This window comes from Oncorhynchus kisutch, linkage group LG16, assembly GCF_002021735.2.
Source record: "Oncorhynchus kisutch isolate 150728-3 linkage group LG16, Okis_V2, whole genome shotgun sequence".
NCBI classification, from domain to species: domain Eukaryota; kingdom Metazoa; phylum Chordata; class Actinopteri; order Salmoniformes; family Salmonidae; genus Oncorhynchus; species Oncorhynchus kisutch.
In genome coordinates this window covers 16,358,935-16,371,232 of record NC_034189.2, presented here as the reverse complement: position 1 = coordinate 16,371,232, position 12,298 = coordinate 16,358,935, and positions in this window count along the sequence as shown.

The following is a 12,298-nucleotide window of genomic DNA, read 5'->3' as shown; positions in this document are numbered from 1 at the left end:
GGGTGGTGGACTTCCCCTGCTGCTGCTGGTCTCCCAGCACTAACGTAGATAGATGTCACCTCAGATCCAGGGGTGTTCTGTGATTCTGGTCTTTCTCGTGTAGTGCTCACTGGGTTGTCAACTTCTGGAACAATGACCTGTTCGGAGATGAGAAATCATAGCAACATTTAAATTATAATTCTTTAAAAATGTATTTAAACAAAATAAGTGGTTGACAGAGACCTACCTGTAGTTCAAAATGTTACTGGAGAACAACATAACTGCAGTGATGTTAAAACACAGAAGGTGTTTCCCAGCTAGCAATGAGGAATTGGCCCAAAAGCGGCCCTCTTCTGGGGGGCCGGAACTGATTGAATTGGCCCGGAAGCGGGTATCGGACTCGGCCCAGAATCAAAATTTAGGACTGCCCAGAATCGGCCCAAGTACATCAGGCCGTTTCCGTCTACCGGAATTTAGCAGGCCGCATCTTATCAGAATCTCCCCAGAAGCGGCCCGATGCAAATATAAATAAATGTATACAAAATTACCTGATTTGGTCATTTAAAATATTACTATTATGCATTTTGTACATTCAAATTATACCCATCCACAAAAAAAATTTCAATTGTTTTTATTTCTTACCCCCTTTTAGTCATATCCAATTGTCTTGTCCCATCGCTGCAACTTCTGTACGGCCTTGGGAGAGGCAAAGATCGATAGCCAACCATGCCGGCGTGGCTGCGCCTGGCACGCCACAGGAGTGCCGCAATGGGACAAGGACATCCCGGCTGGCCAAACCCTCCCCTAATCCAGACGACGCTGGGCCAATTGTGCACTGCCTAACATGGGTCTCCCGGTCACGGCTAGCACGGGTATCAAACCAGCATCTGCAGCATCGCACATTGTCTTAGACCACTGCACCACCTAGAGGACCCATCCACCAAGTTTTTAATGATTATCAATTTGCACAAATTATCAAAATTCTAAATACTACTTAAACAGGACTCTGAAAGAATTGAATGTAAATGTTAATTACATTTTCTGATCACAGAAACAATGACAAAATATGGAAAAATAGATAATGAAATGTTAATTATATAAAGCATCCGGTGTAATCATCTGCCAGAGAGTAGCCCCAATCGACTCAAGCGCAAAGTAATACATTAGGGCCAGATAACTCACAACGGAATCGGCCCGAGCTCAATCCTCACATCCTAGCCATAAGTACTACTACCGATGTCGGCTGAGTTTGAGTCTCTCAGCCAAGTTCCCCAACTCTCAGCCGGAATCGGCCCAGATCCACTGCACTAGCTGGGTTCTGCCACTGCCACTGGAGATGGTGATGTTGACTCTGGTGTGGACAGAGACTGCTGTGACAGTGTGCACTGACCTCCATTGCAGACAGACAACACCCACACACCTGTAGCTGTAACTGAACAGTTCACTGGGACATCCAGCAGTAGAGTTGAGTAGAGAGACACCACCTCCATGACTGGTCTGGAAACAACTTCTATAAGAACCAGTGGAGTTGGGAAAGAATGTTGCATGACTTTAGACATTATGAGATAATACATGTAAGCAGAAACATGCAGCAGATTGTACCAGAAATAAAACTGCACAAAACTCACCCTGCACTGTGAATCTGTACATAATAGTTGACTCCTACCAATTTATCTCATAGGTGGCAATGTGTGGTTCATTGTATTATAATCCACCTTCTACTTGTATTTTGGAGAGATCTCTTTATCATCAACTATTACAGTACTATTGACCTTCCATCTAAGTTATTCAGGTGGTTCTGCTACAGTCGGACACACTGAACCTCCCTTCCATTTTTTAAATTTAACTAGGCAAGTCAATTAAGAACAAATTCTTATTTTCAATGACGGCCTAGAAACAGTGGGTTAACTGCCTTGTTCAGGGACAGAACGACAGATTTTTACCTTGTCAGTTCGGGATTCATTCTTGCAACCTTCCGGTTACTAGTCCAAAGCTCTAACCACTAGGTCACCTCCCACCCCATACTGGTCCTTTGGAGGGACTTCAGCCCAGGTATCTAAAGAGAGGAAGAGGTTGCACCTGTTTTTCAGCGAGGGATAAAACACCAAAAACAAACCAGGCTAAAACATGAAACTGTGTTCATTTACAATTTACTTTTTAAAGTATTTATCCTTTTTCTTCTGTCCTCAATGTTTAATTCCATTTGGAAAATACAGGCGCACCATTTAGTAGATCTGTCCACTTGACATCTTATCAACTATCTTTACCCCTTTCATGTTGTTGTTATTCACCCAGTGTTCACGGGTCTGATGGACCCACAACATTATTGGGTTTTTGAAACAATACAGCCATAACAATTTACGTAAAAATACCAAAGACTGAGATGTTGACTTATATCAATTACAAGCAATAAAGACAGCATACATTGTTGATATTTGCCACTAACCTTTACGAGATCACATTTATCAATTAAAGCGCTATTCGTTTTTATAATCAAGACATGGGTATAATAAATCATGTTTATCTCGAACAAATATAAATGAAACAAGGTTTTCATCACTATTGATGTTTATTGCTTTGAACTGAACAAATTGTAAGGACAAATTTTTCTCTCAGTATTTTATGGAAATGATAAATGAGCCCTATTGAACACAAATTAAGGCCGGTCTACATACCACATGAGGGACAGAGTTTACTGTACAGTGTCTTCCTGTCCTTCTTGGGCCCACACACATCGCAGCGCTTCTTCTTGTTCCTATTCCTATTCCTTCTTGTTCCTGCAATCGAGAATGATGAAAACACTAAGTTCAGGAATTTTACTAACATCTCACTCAATCACTCACATATATAGTTACAGCAGGCCAAGGTAGGAGAGTAAGACACACACACATGCAACAACATCACTCACACTTACTTCCGGTATTGGAGTTGTTGGTTCTGTGGGTCGGGCGGATGGGGCACCAGCATCCTCCCCCTGAATCCTCCTCACGATAGCTGCAGAAGCTGGGGTCCTTGGGATATGTTGTCTCCTCTGGATTTGAGGTCTTACCAATGCCTTTCCCTGCTCCTCGAGAAAGATCTGTCTCCTCTGGAGCTTCCCTTTGTTCGAATCTGAGTTCAACGCCATCCAGACGACAAACGCGTTGTACACCGAGATGTCCAAGATGTTGAAGAATATCACAAGTGGCCAGAGTATGGTTCTTTATTTACAGCTGTAGCCAGTCACCAGCTTGTCTAAATTCTCCCACCCTCCTTTTGTGGCATTGTAATCCATTATGTTCCTGGCCACAGATTATCCCATCCCTATGCAGTGTACTCATGAGTACCACATTTTTGCCTTTCTTTAGCACATAGGACACTAGGGACGTGTCGGCCGTCAACACAAATTTTGAGGAATTGATAGGCCTGTTCCTTGTATTCACCAGCTGAGGTGAGAGCTCTGACTTGTTTTTTTGTACTGTTCCTACCATCATCAGCTTCCTCCTGAGGAGCTCCTGTCCCAGCTTGTGCGAAGTAAAAATCATCACATGTGATGTTGTGGCCACAGAGTCCCTGTGTCATGTCCAGGATAACCTGTATTCCTTGGTTCTTCTCAGGGGATCCTCCATCTGGATCCCCTGTACACACTTGCAAGTTCCACGCAAATGAGGATGTAGCATCACAGGCAGTCTAGATCTTGATTCCATATTTTTGGTGTTTTGACGGTATGTACTGCCTGAAGGGGCAGTGGACCCTAAATGGCATAAGCTGCTCATCAACAGTAGTGTTGGGCCCAGGGTTGTTGAACAGGGGAAGGCGGTCCACCCAGTTGTCCCACACTGACCTGATTGCAGCTAGCTTGTCTCTTTGCCGCCGAGCTGGTCTGGTGTCTCAAAGTGGATAATCCTGAAAATAATGTGGAAGTTTTCCAGGGACATTGTCATTCTCTGCTAGCTTCTGCATCCCACAGGGATTCTGTGGATTCTCCATTGGATCTGAAAACACCAGCAAGGATAAGAAGCCCAAAGTATGCATGTCTCCAAAAACACACCTTCCCTACAAATTAGCGCAGTCCAGAGTGATTTTCTGGATTGTGTCTGAGATGAACAGTTCAAAAGAAGACTTTATGTCCTAAACATGAGTAACCTCCATCCGGTCCTGGTTGCATCTTTATCACATTGGCATTTCTTAGGCAAGAAGACCATTACATTTCACAATTTGTTGACGTCCATATTTCTCCTCCTGCAGGCTGCTGATGAGCTGGTTTCTGACAGGCTGGTCCTGTGGCTGGCTGCTGATGCGCTGGTCCTAGGGCTGGCTGAGGGTCAGTTTCATCCTCTTCTTCCAACTCACTGTCAGACTCCGAAGACGCTCCCATCCACACTATCTTTACTCTTATTTCTAAGGCCCTCTGAGCAGAGATTATGTTTGCAATTCTGATTGATTGTGGTAAGGAGCCACACATGCAAAGCTATTTATTTGTTGTGTTCCTCCCCCAATATGCACCTGGGTGGGGTAGAGTGTGGGAAAATGAGTCAATTGGAGGTGTACCTGTGGATGTATTTCAAGGCCTACCTTCAAATTCAGTGCCTCTTTGCTTGCCATCCTGGGAAAATCAAAAGAAATCAGCCAAGACCTCAGAAATACAATTGTAAATCCAACCCCCTTTTCCTTTGTGTAACCAGCCGTCATGTTGGCTCCGTCCACCAGGGACGTTTTCTGTATGCCATCATTTTCATTCTGTGTATATGTAATTCTGTGTGATTAGTTAGTTATTTAGTAAATAAATGATTAAACTCAATTTTAAATTGCTGATTCAACTTGTTAGCCAGGGTTCGTGAAGATAACCAATAATTTACAACTTTCAGATGAGACTGAAATAAGGTGACGATTAATATTAACTGCTATTGATGTAAAATATTACGAGGTCTTAAGAGTTTATTCGGAAGATAACTGCTCTATAAATATTATTTTGTGGTGCCCCGACTTTCTAGTTAATTACATTTACATGATTAGCTCAATCAGGCAATATTAATTACAGAGAAAAGATTTTATAGATTAGCATGTCATATCACTCAATGCGGCATAGCCAAAGACAAGACACCGCCATAAAAAAGCCAGACTACAGTTTGCAACTGCACAAGGGGCCACAGGTCGTACTTTTTGGAGAAATATCCTCTGGTCTGATGACCATCGTTATGTTTGGAGGGAAAAGGGGGAGGCTTGCAAGCCGAAGAACACCATCCCAACCATGAAACATGGGGCATGGCAGCATCATGTTGTGGGGGTGCTTTGCTGCAGGAGGGACTGGTGTACTTCACAAAATCAATGGCATCATGAGGGAGGAATATTATGTAGATATATTGAAGCAAAATCTCAAGACATCAGTCAGAAAGTTAAAGCTTGGTTGCAAATGGGTCTTCCAAATGGACAATGACCCCAAGCATACTTCCAAAGTTGTGGCAAAATGGCTTAAGGACAACAAAGTAAAGGTTTTGGAGTGACCATCACAAAGCCCTGACCTCAATCCAATAGAAAATTTGTTGGCAGAACTCAAAAAGCTTGTTCGAGCAAGGAGGCCTACCCACCTGACTCAGTTACACCAGCTCTGTCAGGAGGAATTGACCCAAATTATTGAGGCAAGCGTGTGGAAGGCTACCCAAAACGTTTGACCCAAGTTAAACCATTTAAAGGCAAATACTACCAAATACTAATTGAGTGCATGTAAACTTCTGAACCACTGTGAATGTGATGAAAGAAAGAAAGTATATGTACAGTACATTCTCTCACTCTCATGGGGTGGCAGGTAGCCTAGTGGTTGGAGAGTTGGACTAGCAACCGAACGGTTGCCAAATCGAATCCACGAGCTGACAAGGTAAAAATCTGTCGTTCTGCCCCTGAACAAGGCAGTTAACGCACTGTTCTTAGGCTGTCATTGAAGAATTTGTTGTTCGTTCTTATATTTAATTACATTTTTATCTAGTTTGAAAAGGCTTATCCCACATTTCCAAACGTTTTGGAAATGTCAACATGTCAACAACATCCTTGTTCTGTTTTTATACTTTGAGATTACTCAGTCAATAAATAATAGAAAATAGGAATTCTACTCTTTAAGATGTCCCCTTTTACTGATGAATTTTACCCCCATAAAAGAGCATCCATTGGATGTCTCAGTCAACCAATAAAAGACCCAGACAGAAGCCCTGAAGACATCTAAAGAGACTCCTTAAATTCTTTCTTCCTCATGGAGCAAGGTGAGTTGAATTTCCAATATGAATAAGGCTTTTATATCAATGTCACATTTTTAAGCATCTTTATTTTCGTGCTTATAACTTATCAAAAAGCATTTTTATGACCAAATTCACATTCTTTAGTGTCGACAATATTTGTTTTAATGAGTGTTTGATATTTGGCCCCTGATTGGTCAAAAACTCTTCAAATATAAATATGTTTGAAGCACAAAATATTTTGCAGGTAGGCCATCTCTCTCTTTCTCTCTCATCATGTCACAAGCTGACAGGCTCCCAGAGGCAGAGCCTCAAAAGTCCCTAGCTCACTCAACTGCCACTCCCCTCTCCAACAGCCATCAGCCCAGAATGTCCTGAAGTCAGAACATCTAAAAGATCATCTGGGAATCCTTTCTTCCTCATGGAGCTTTTTGAAGATGATTTGGATATTCAATGTGATGTTTGGATATAGATATATATTATTTAAGACATTTGAATTCATACTGTTTGTAGACAATAGCATCTGCCCTCTTGGGTTCTATTTGACTTTCTTATCGTGTCAAAACTACTCTGACTAGAAACTATGATTGGAAACTATGATTAGAAACTATGACAAACTATGATCAAACGATGATAAGAAACTATGACCAACATTGAAGCCATGTCTGTGGGTGTGATGATCTATTATGTCTTTGTGTAATACCACTGTCTCGCTCTCTATTTCGACTACCTCCTTCAATGTATACCAAAGTAAAAAATAGACAATGACATCAAATTAATATAATGTGTTATATAGTGTGCATCTGCGATAACTTTATGTAATAGATTATCTCTCTCTCTCTCTCAATTCAATTCAATTCAATGGGTTTTATTGGCATGGGAAACATATGTTAACATTGCCTTAGCATGTGAAGTAGATAATATACAAAAGTGAGAAAAAAAACGTCTCTCTCTCGCTGATAAAATACAAATTACAAGACATTAACTCCTGAGTGTTGAATTTTTGCCCACTCTATAGACACCCTGGTTAATATCTGACCCTGCGGGTCATCTATTGGAACATCTTGAATAACAATAAGCACAGCTCTCGGAGCGTTGTTCCTCTCTATGTTTAATCCTAGTTTATGACTTCTAGGGAGTGTTTACTAGATGCTCTGCTTCAGCATATTCATTGATTAGTCTTAGGTTTTTAGGCTGGATATGTGTAAAACACATTGTGACAAATGCCGATGCAAAAAAAAGGGTTTTAAGAAACACATTTAGGTGATTGACAGATGTATTATTATAAAAATATAACATTATTATTTTTATTATCATGATTATTATTATTTGTTACAGGTGAGACATACCCAGAAATGTCAAGGTTTCACAAACATAAAACAACTATCTAGTTCATGTTTCTCAGACTTACACACTGTTGAGTTTCCTATTTACTAAAGAACAATCATTATGATAAAACACAAAAAGTTGTAATATAATCGGTATACATGTCATTCTATACTGAAAACAGGTACATTCTGAAAGATTTTTATTCACATCTCAATTTGGGACAATAGTGTTAATTTTTATTTGACCTAAATTGTATTATTTATGTTGTCTAATACCATGCTAATACACTCCCAAGCAATGCAAGCAGATGTGGAATTAAACCCCAAACAGTCTTTTTGGAATTTTTTTTTACCTTTATTTAACTAGGCAAGTCAGTTAAGAACAAATTCTTATTTTCAATGACGGCCTAGGAACAGTGGGTTAACTGCCTGTTCAGGGGCAGAACAACAGATCTGTACGACAGATTTAAACATACATTTACAATTATTCAAAGTTTACTATGCAATAAAAAACTATTCAACTAAAGCGTTTTTTCCCCTAAACCTTTATAGCTGGTGTATATCACTGATCATCCCTAAAGCCTACACCTCATTTGGCCGCCTTTCGTTCCAGTTCTCTGCTGCCTGTGACTGGAACAAATTGCAAAAATCGCTGAAGTTGGAGACTTATATCTCCCTCACCAACTTCAAACATCTGCTATCTGAGCAGCTAACCGATCGCTGCAGCTGTACATAGTCTATCAGTAATTAGCCCACCCAATTTACCTACCTCATCCCCATACTGTTTATATTTATTTACTTTTCTGCTCTTTTGCGCAACAGTATCTCTACCTGTACATGACCATCTGATCATTTATCACTCCAGTGTTAATCTGCAAAATTGTAATTATTCGCCTACCTCCTCATGCCTTTTGCACACAATGTATATAGACTCTCTTTTTTCCCTTTTTTTTCTACTGTGTTATTGACTTGTTTATTGTTTACTCCATGTGTAACTCTGTGTTGTTATCTGTTCACACTGCTATGCTTTATCTTGGCCAGGTCGCAGTTGTAAATGAGAACTTGTTCTCAACTATCCTACCTGGTTAAATAAAGGTGAAATAAATCAAATAAATAAATATAAATCCTACATATTATTATTACACAATACAACATTGTAATGCCCAATAAATGTTTATATGTGTAATTATTGTTTTTGTCGAGACAGAGGGACAGAGAGAGAGAGATTTAATTAATTGAAGGTAAATACACTTTTCTTTCAAACCTTTTATTTTCTTCAAAAACTTTACTGCATTAATTTAAGCATATTATACAAATAATTAAAGTTAAATGTTAAATGTTTATTGCTAAACCTTAATATGGATCAGAACTGTTATTATTACACGTCACTACACAATACATGTTTTCTTTTGTTGTAAACACATGAGAAAATCTCCCATTTTTGGGCTGGAATAGGATGTTGAGGCAGCTGTGTGTGGAAAATCTTCACCGTTGAATCGTCCGGTTGGAAAATGTAACCCATATGGCCCTCACTCATATCAATCCCACCATTAAAACAAACACGAAGGACACAATTAACCTAGAATAGGTCAAGCAGACATTTTTCTGTCGTTTTCTGTGGTTTATCTCTCATGAGGTTTCTTCTCGCTCGTAGTGTTCACAGGACAAGTCTAAGACATACTAATACTAATACTTCAAACACATTTTCTTTAAGTTCAACAAGGTCACCAGGCGACACATCAATCACCAGGCCATCACTTATTATTTCAAACATGTGCTTCTCTTCAAAGAAACAGCTGCACTATCAAGTTACATAGTTACTATCAGCACACACTCAATATTGTGAGAACATTAACAAGTCAAACACAGGAGACAGAAAAAAAGGATCAATCACTTTTTGACATCAACCATCTACTATATTCTCTCTAATGTGCTTAGAGTTTTGAAACAACTGCTTTTTTATTTTCTCTTTGGAGTTTTGTACTAAGCACATACTTGTGAAAATTGAAGACACACACTTTTTTTTTTTATCCTTGTGGGGACCTAACATTAACCTTAACCCCTAAACCTAACTCTTCATCCTAATTGTAACCCTAAACTTAACCCCTAAACCTAACCCTTCATCCTAATTGTAACCCTAAACTTAACCCCTAAACCTAACCCTTCATCCTAATTGTAACCCTAAACGTAACCCCTAAACCTAACCCTTCATCCTAATTGTAACCCTAATCTTAAACCTTAATCTTAAATTGTCTTTGCCCTTGTGGGGATGTGGGAAATGTCCCCACGAGGGAGAGTTGTCCTTGTTTTACTATCCTTGTGGGGACTTTGGGGGATTTCATGTCTCCACGAGGATAGATGAACAAAAACCACACAGACAACAAACTGTCAGAACACTTGAAAACTTTGCAACTATCTTAAAGAAAACTGTAATGTGAACCTCAGCCTGAAGAGAAGGAGAAGGAGGTAGAAACCACACAATGTTCAATTTAGAAGTGTGGGAGATTAAATCTGCTATCTTACCCTGATCTGACAACTTTGAATGACTCAAATACTAAATAAACAACGGTAACATTTACTCACCTCACTACTTCCTCCGTCCTCTTTGAAGTTGTTTGTGACTTAATGGGGGACTTCTGTGTTGTGCAAAGTTGACTTCCTTATGACACACTTTGCTGAAGTAAAGTGTCAAATTAAATGATAATGGTCAGATAATAATGAGGTTGACAGTATTTTTTCACAGATCTGTGCTCTACAGTCTTGTTGCTGGTGCTGAGCAATTCCTGCTTTTTGAGATCTGTTCGGGTTTTGGTTCGATTATTAAAAAATAATCACGGATTTCAGTTGTGATTATTTGGGTTGAACACTGTAAAAAAAAAGACAATTAATAAATAAACAATTAATATAGGTCCCATGATGGTAGTGGCTGTCCATTACTGCTTATCATTTATTCACATGACTTTACTTTAATAATATGGCAGTTGTTGTGTAAATTACATGTGTTTTATTTGATTGCTTTATTACTTCATTCCATTTCATCTCATCTCTATAGCTGCTGCCTATGCTGTCTGACTGAATTGCTATTTTGTAGTTCTTTAATAGGGCGTACTTTTATGATCATGTATTTTCAGGTACAGACAGCTCGCAAAGCATCAGCTGCTCTCTATGTCCCCTCACGGTCATGCATTCTTCTGTCTCTTCTGTAGCAGGCATAAAAGAAACACAACTGGACAAGTAGATGCGCAATGGATTATGGTCACTGTAGTTAATTGCCACGTTTTATGCACTAAACTATGTAGTATTTTGTCCTGTTGGAAACTACAACTTCCTACTTCATCGCACAGTTCAGGCTGTCTCTGATTTATCTATAGAGAAACTTGCAGAAAAAAAACTGAACAAAATGGAATTCAAATGAATGAACAAACATAATTCAATTAGTTGTTTAAAAAATGGAACCCCCACTCTCAGCACCAATTTTTGCTATCGTAAACATAGAAATATCCAACATCTTAAAGCTACTTCCGGAATATGTATTTCTGGTGCTTCAGCAGCCACAGCTGTAGGAACTAGAGGTGCTGAGGGTGCTGCAGCAGCCACAGCTGTAGGAAGTAGAGGTGCTGAGGGTGCTGCAGCAGCCACAGCTGTAGGAAGTAGAGGTGCTGAGGGTGCTGCAGCAGCCACAGCTGTAGGAAGTAGAGGTGCTGAGGGTGCTGCAGCAGCCACAGCTGTAGGAAGTAGAGGTGCTGAGGGTGCTGCAGCAGCCACAGCTGTAGGAAGTAGAGGTGCTGAGGGTGCTGCAGCAGCCACAGCTGTAGGAAGTAGAGGTGCTGAGGGTGCTGCAGCAGCCACAGCTGTAGGAAGTAGAGGTGCTGAGGGTGTTGCAGCAGCCACAGCTGTAGGAAGTAGAGGTGCTGAGGGTGCTGCAGCAGCCACAGCTGTAGGAAGTAGAGGTGCTGAGGGTGCTGCAGCAGCCACAGCTGTAGGAAGTAGAGGTGCTGAGGGTGCTGCAGCAGCCACCGCTGTAGGAAGTAGAGGTGCTGAGGGTGCTGCAGCAGCCACCGCTGTAGGAAGTAGAGGTGCTGAGGGTGCTGCAGCAGCCACCGCTGTAGGAAGTAGAGGTGCTGAGGGTGCTGCAGCAGCCACCGCTGTAGGAAGTAGAGGTGCTGAGGGTGCTGCAGCAGCCACCGCTGTAGGAAGTAGAGGTGCTGAGGGTGCTGCAGCAGCCACAGCTGTAGGAAGTAGAGGTGCTGAGGGTGCTGCAGCAGCCACAGCTGTAGGAAGTAGAGGTGCTGAGGGTGTTGCAGCAGCCACAGCTGTAGGAAGTAGAGGTGCTGAGGGTGCTGCAGCAGCCACAGCTGTAGGAAGTAGAGGTGCTGAGGGTGCTGCAGCAGCCACAGCTGTAGGAAGTAGAGGTGCTGAGGGTGCTGCAGCAGCCACCGCTGTAGGAAGTAGAGGTGCTGAGGGTGCTGCAGCAGCCACCGCTGTAGGAAGTAGAGGTGCTGAGGGTGCTGCAGCAGCCACCGCTGTAGGAAGTAGAGGTGCTGAGGGTGCTGCAGCAGCCACCGCTGTAGGAAGTAGAGGTGCTGAGGGTGCTGCAGCAGCCACCGCTGTAGGAAGTAGAGGTGCTGAGGGTGCTGCAGCAGCCACAGCTGTAGGAAGTAGAGGTGCTGAGGGTGCTGCAGCAGCCACAGCTGTAGGAAGTAGAGGTGCTGAGGGTGCTGCAGCAGCCACAGCTGTAGGAAGTAGAGGTGCTGAGGGTGCTGCAGCAGCCACAGCTGTAGGAAG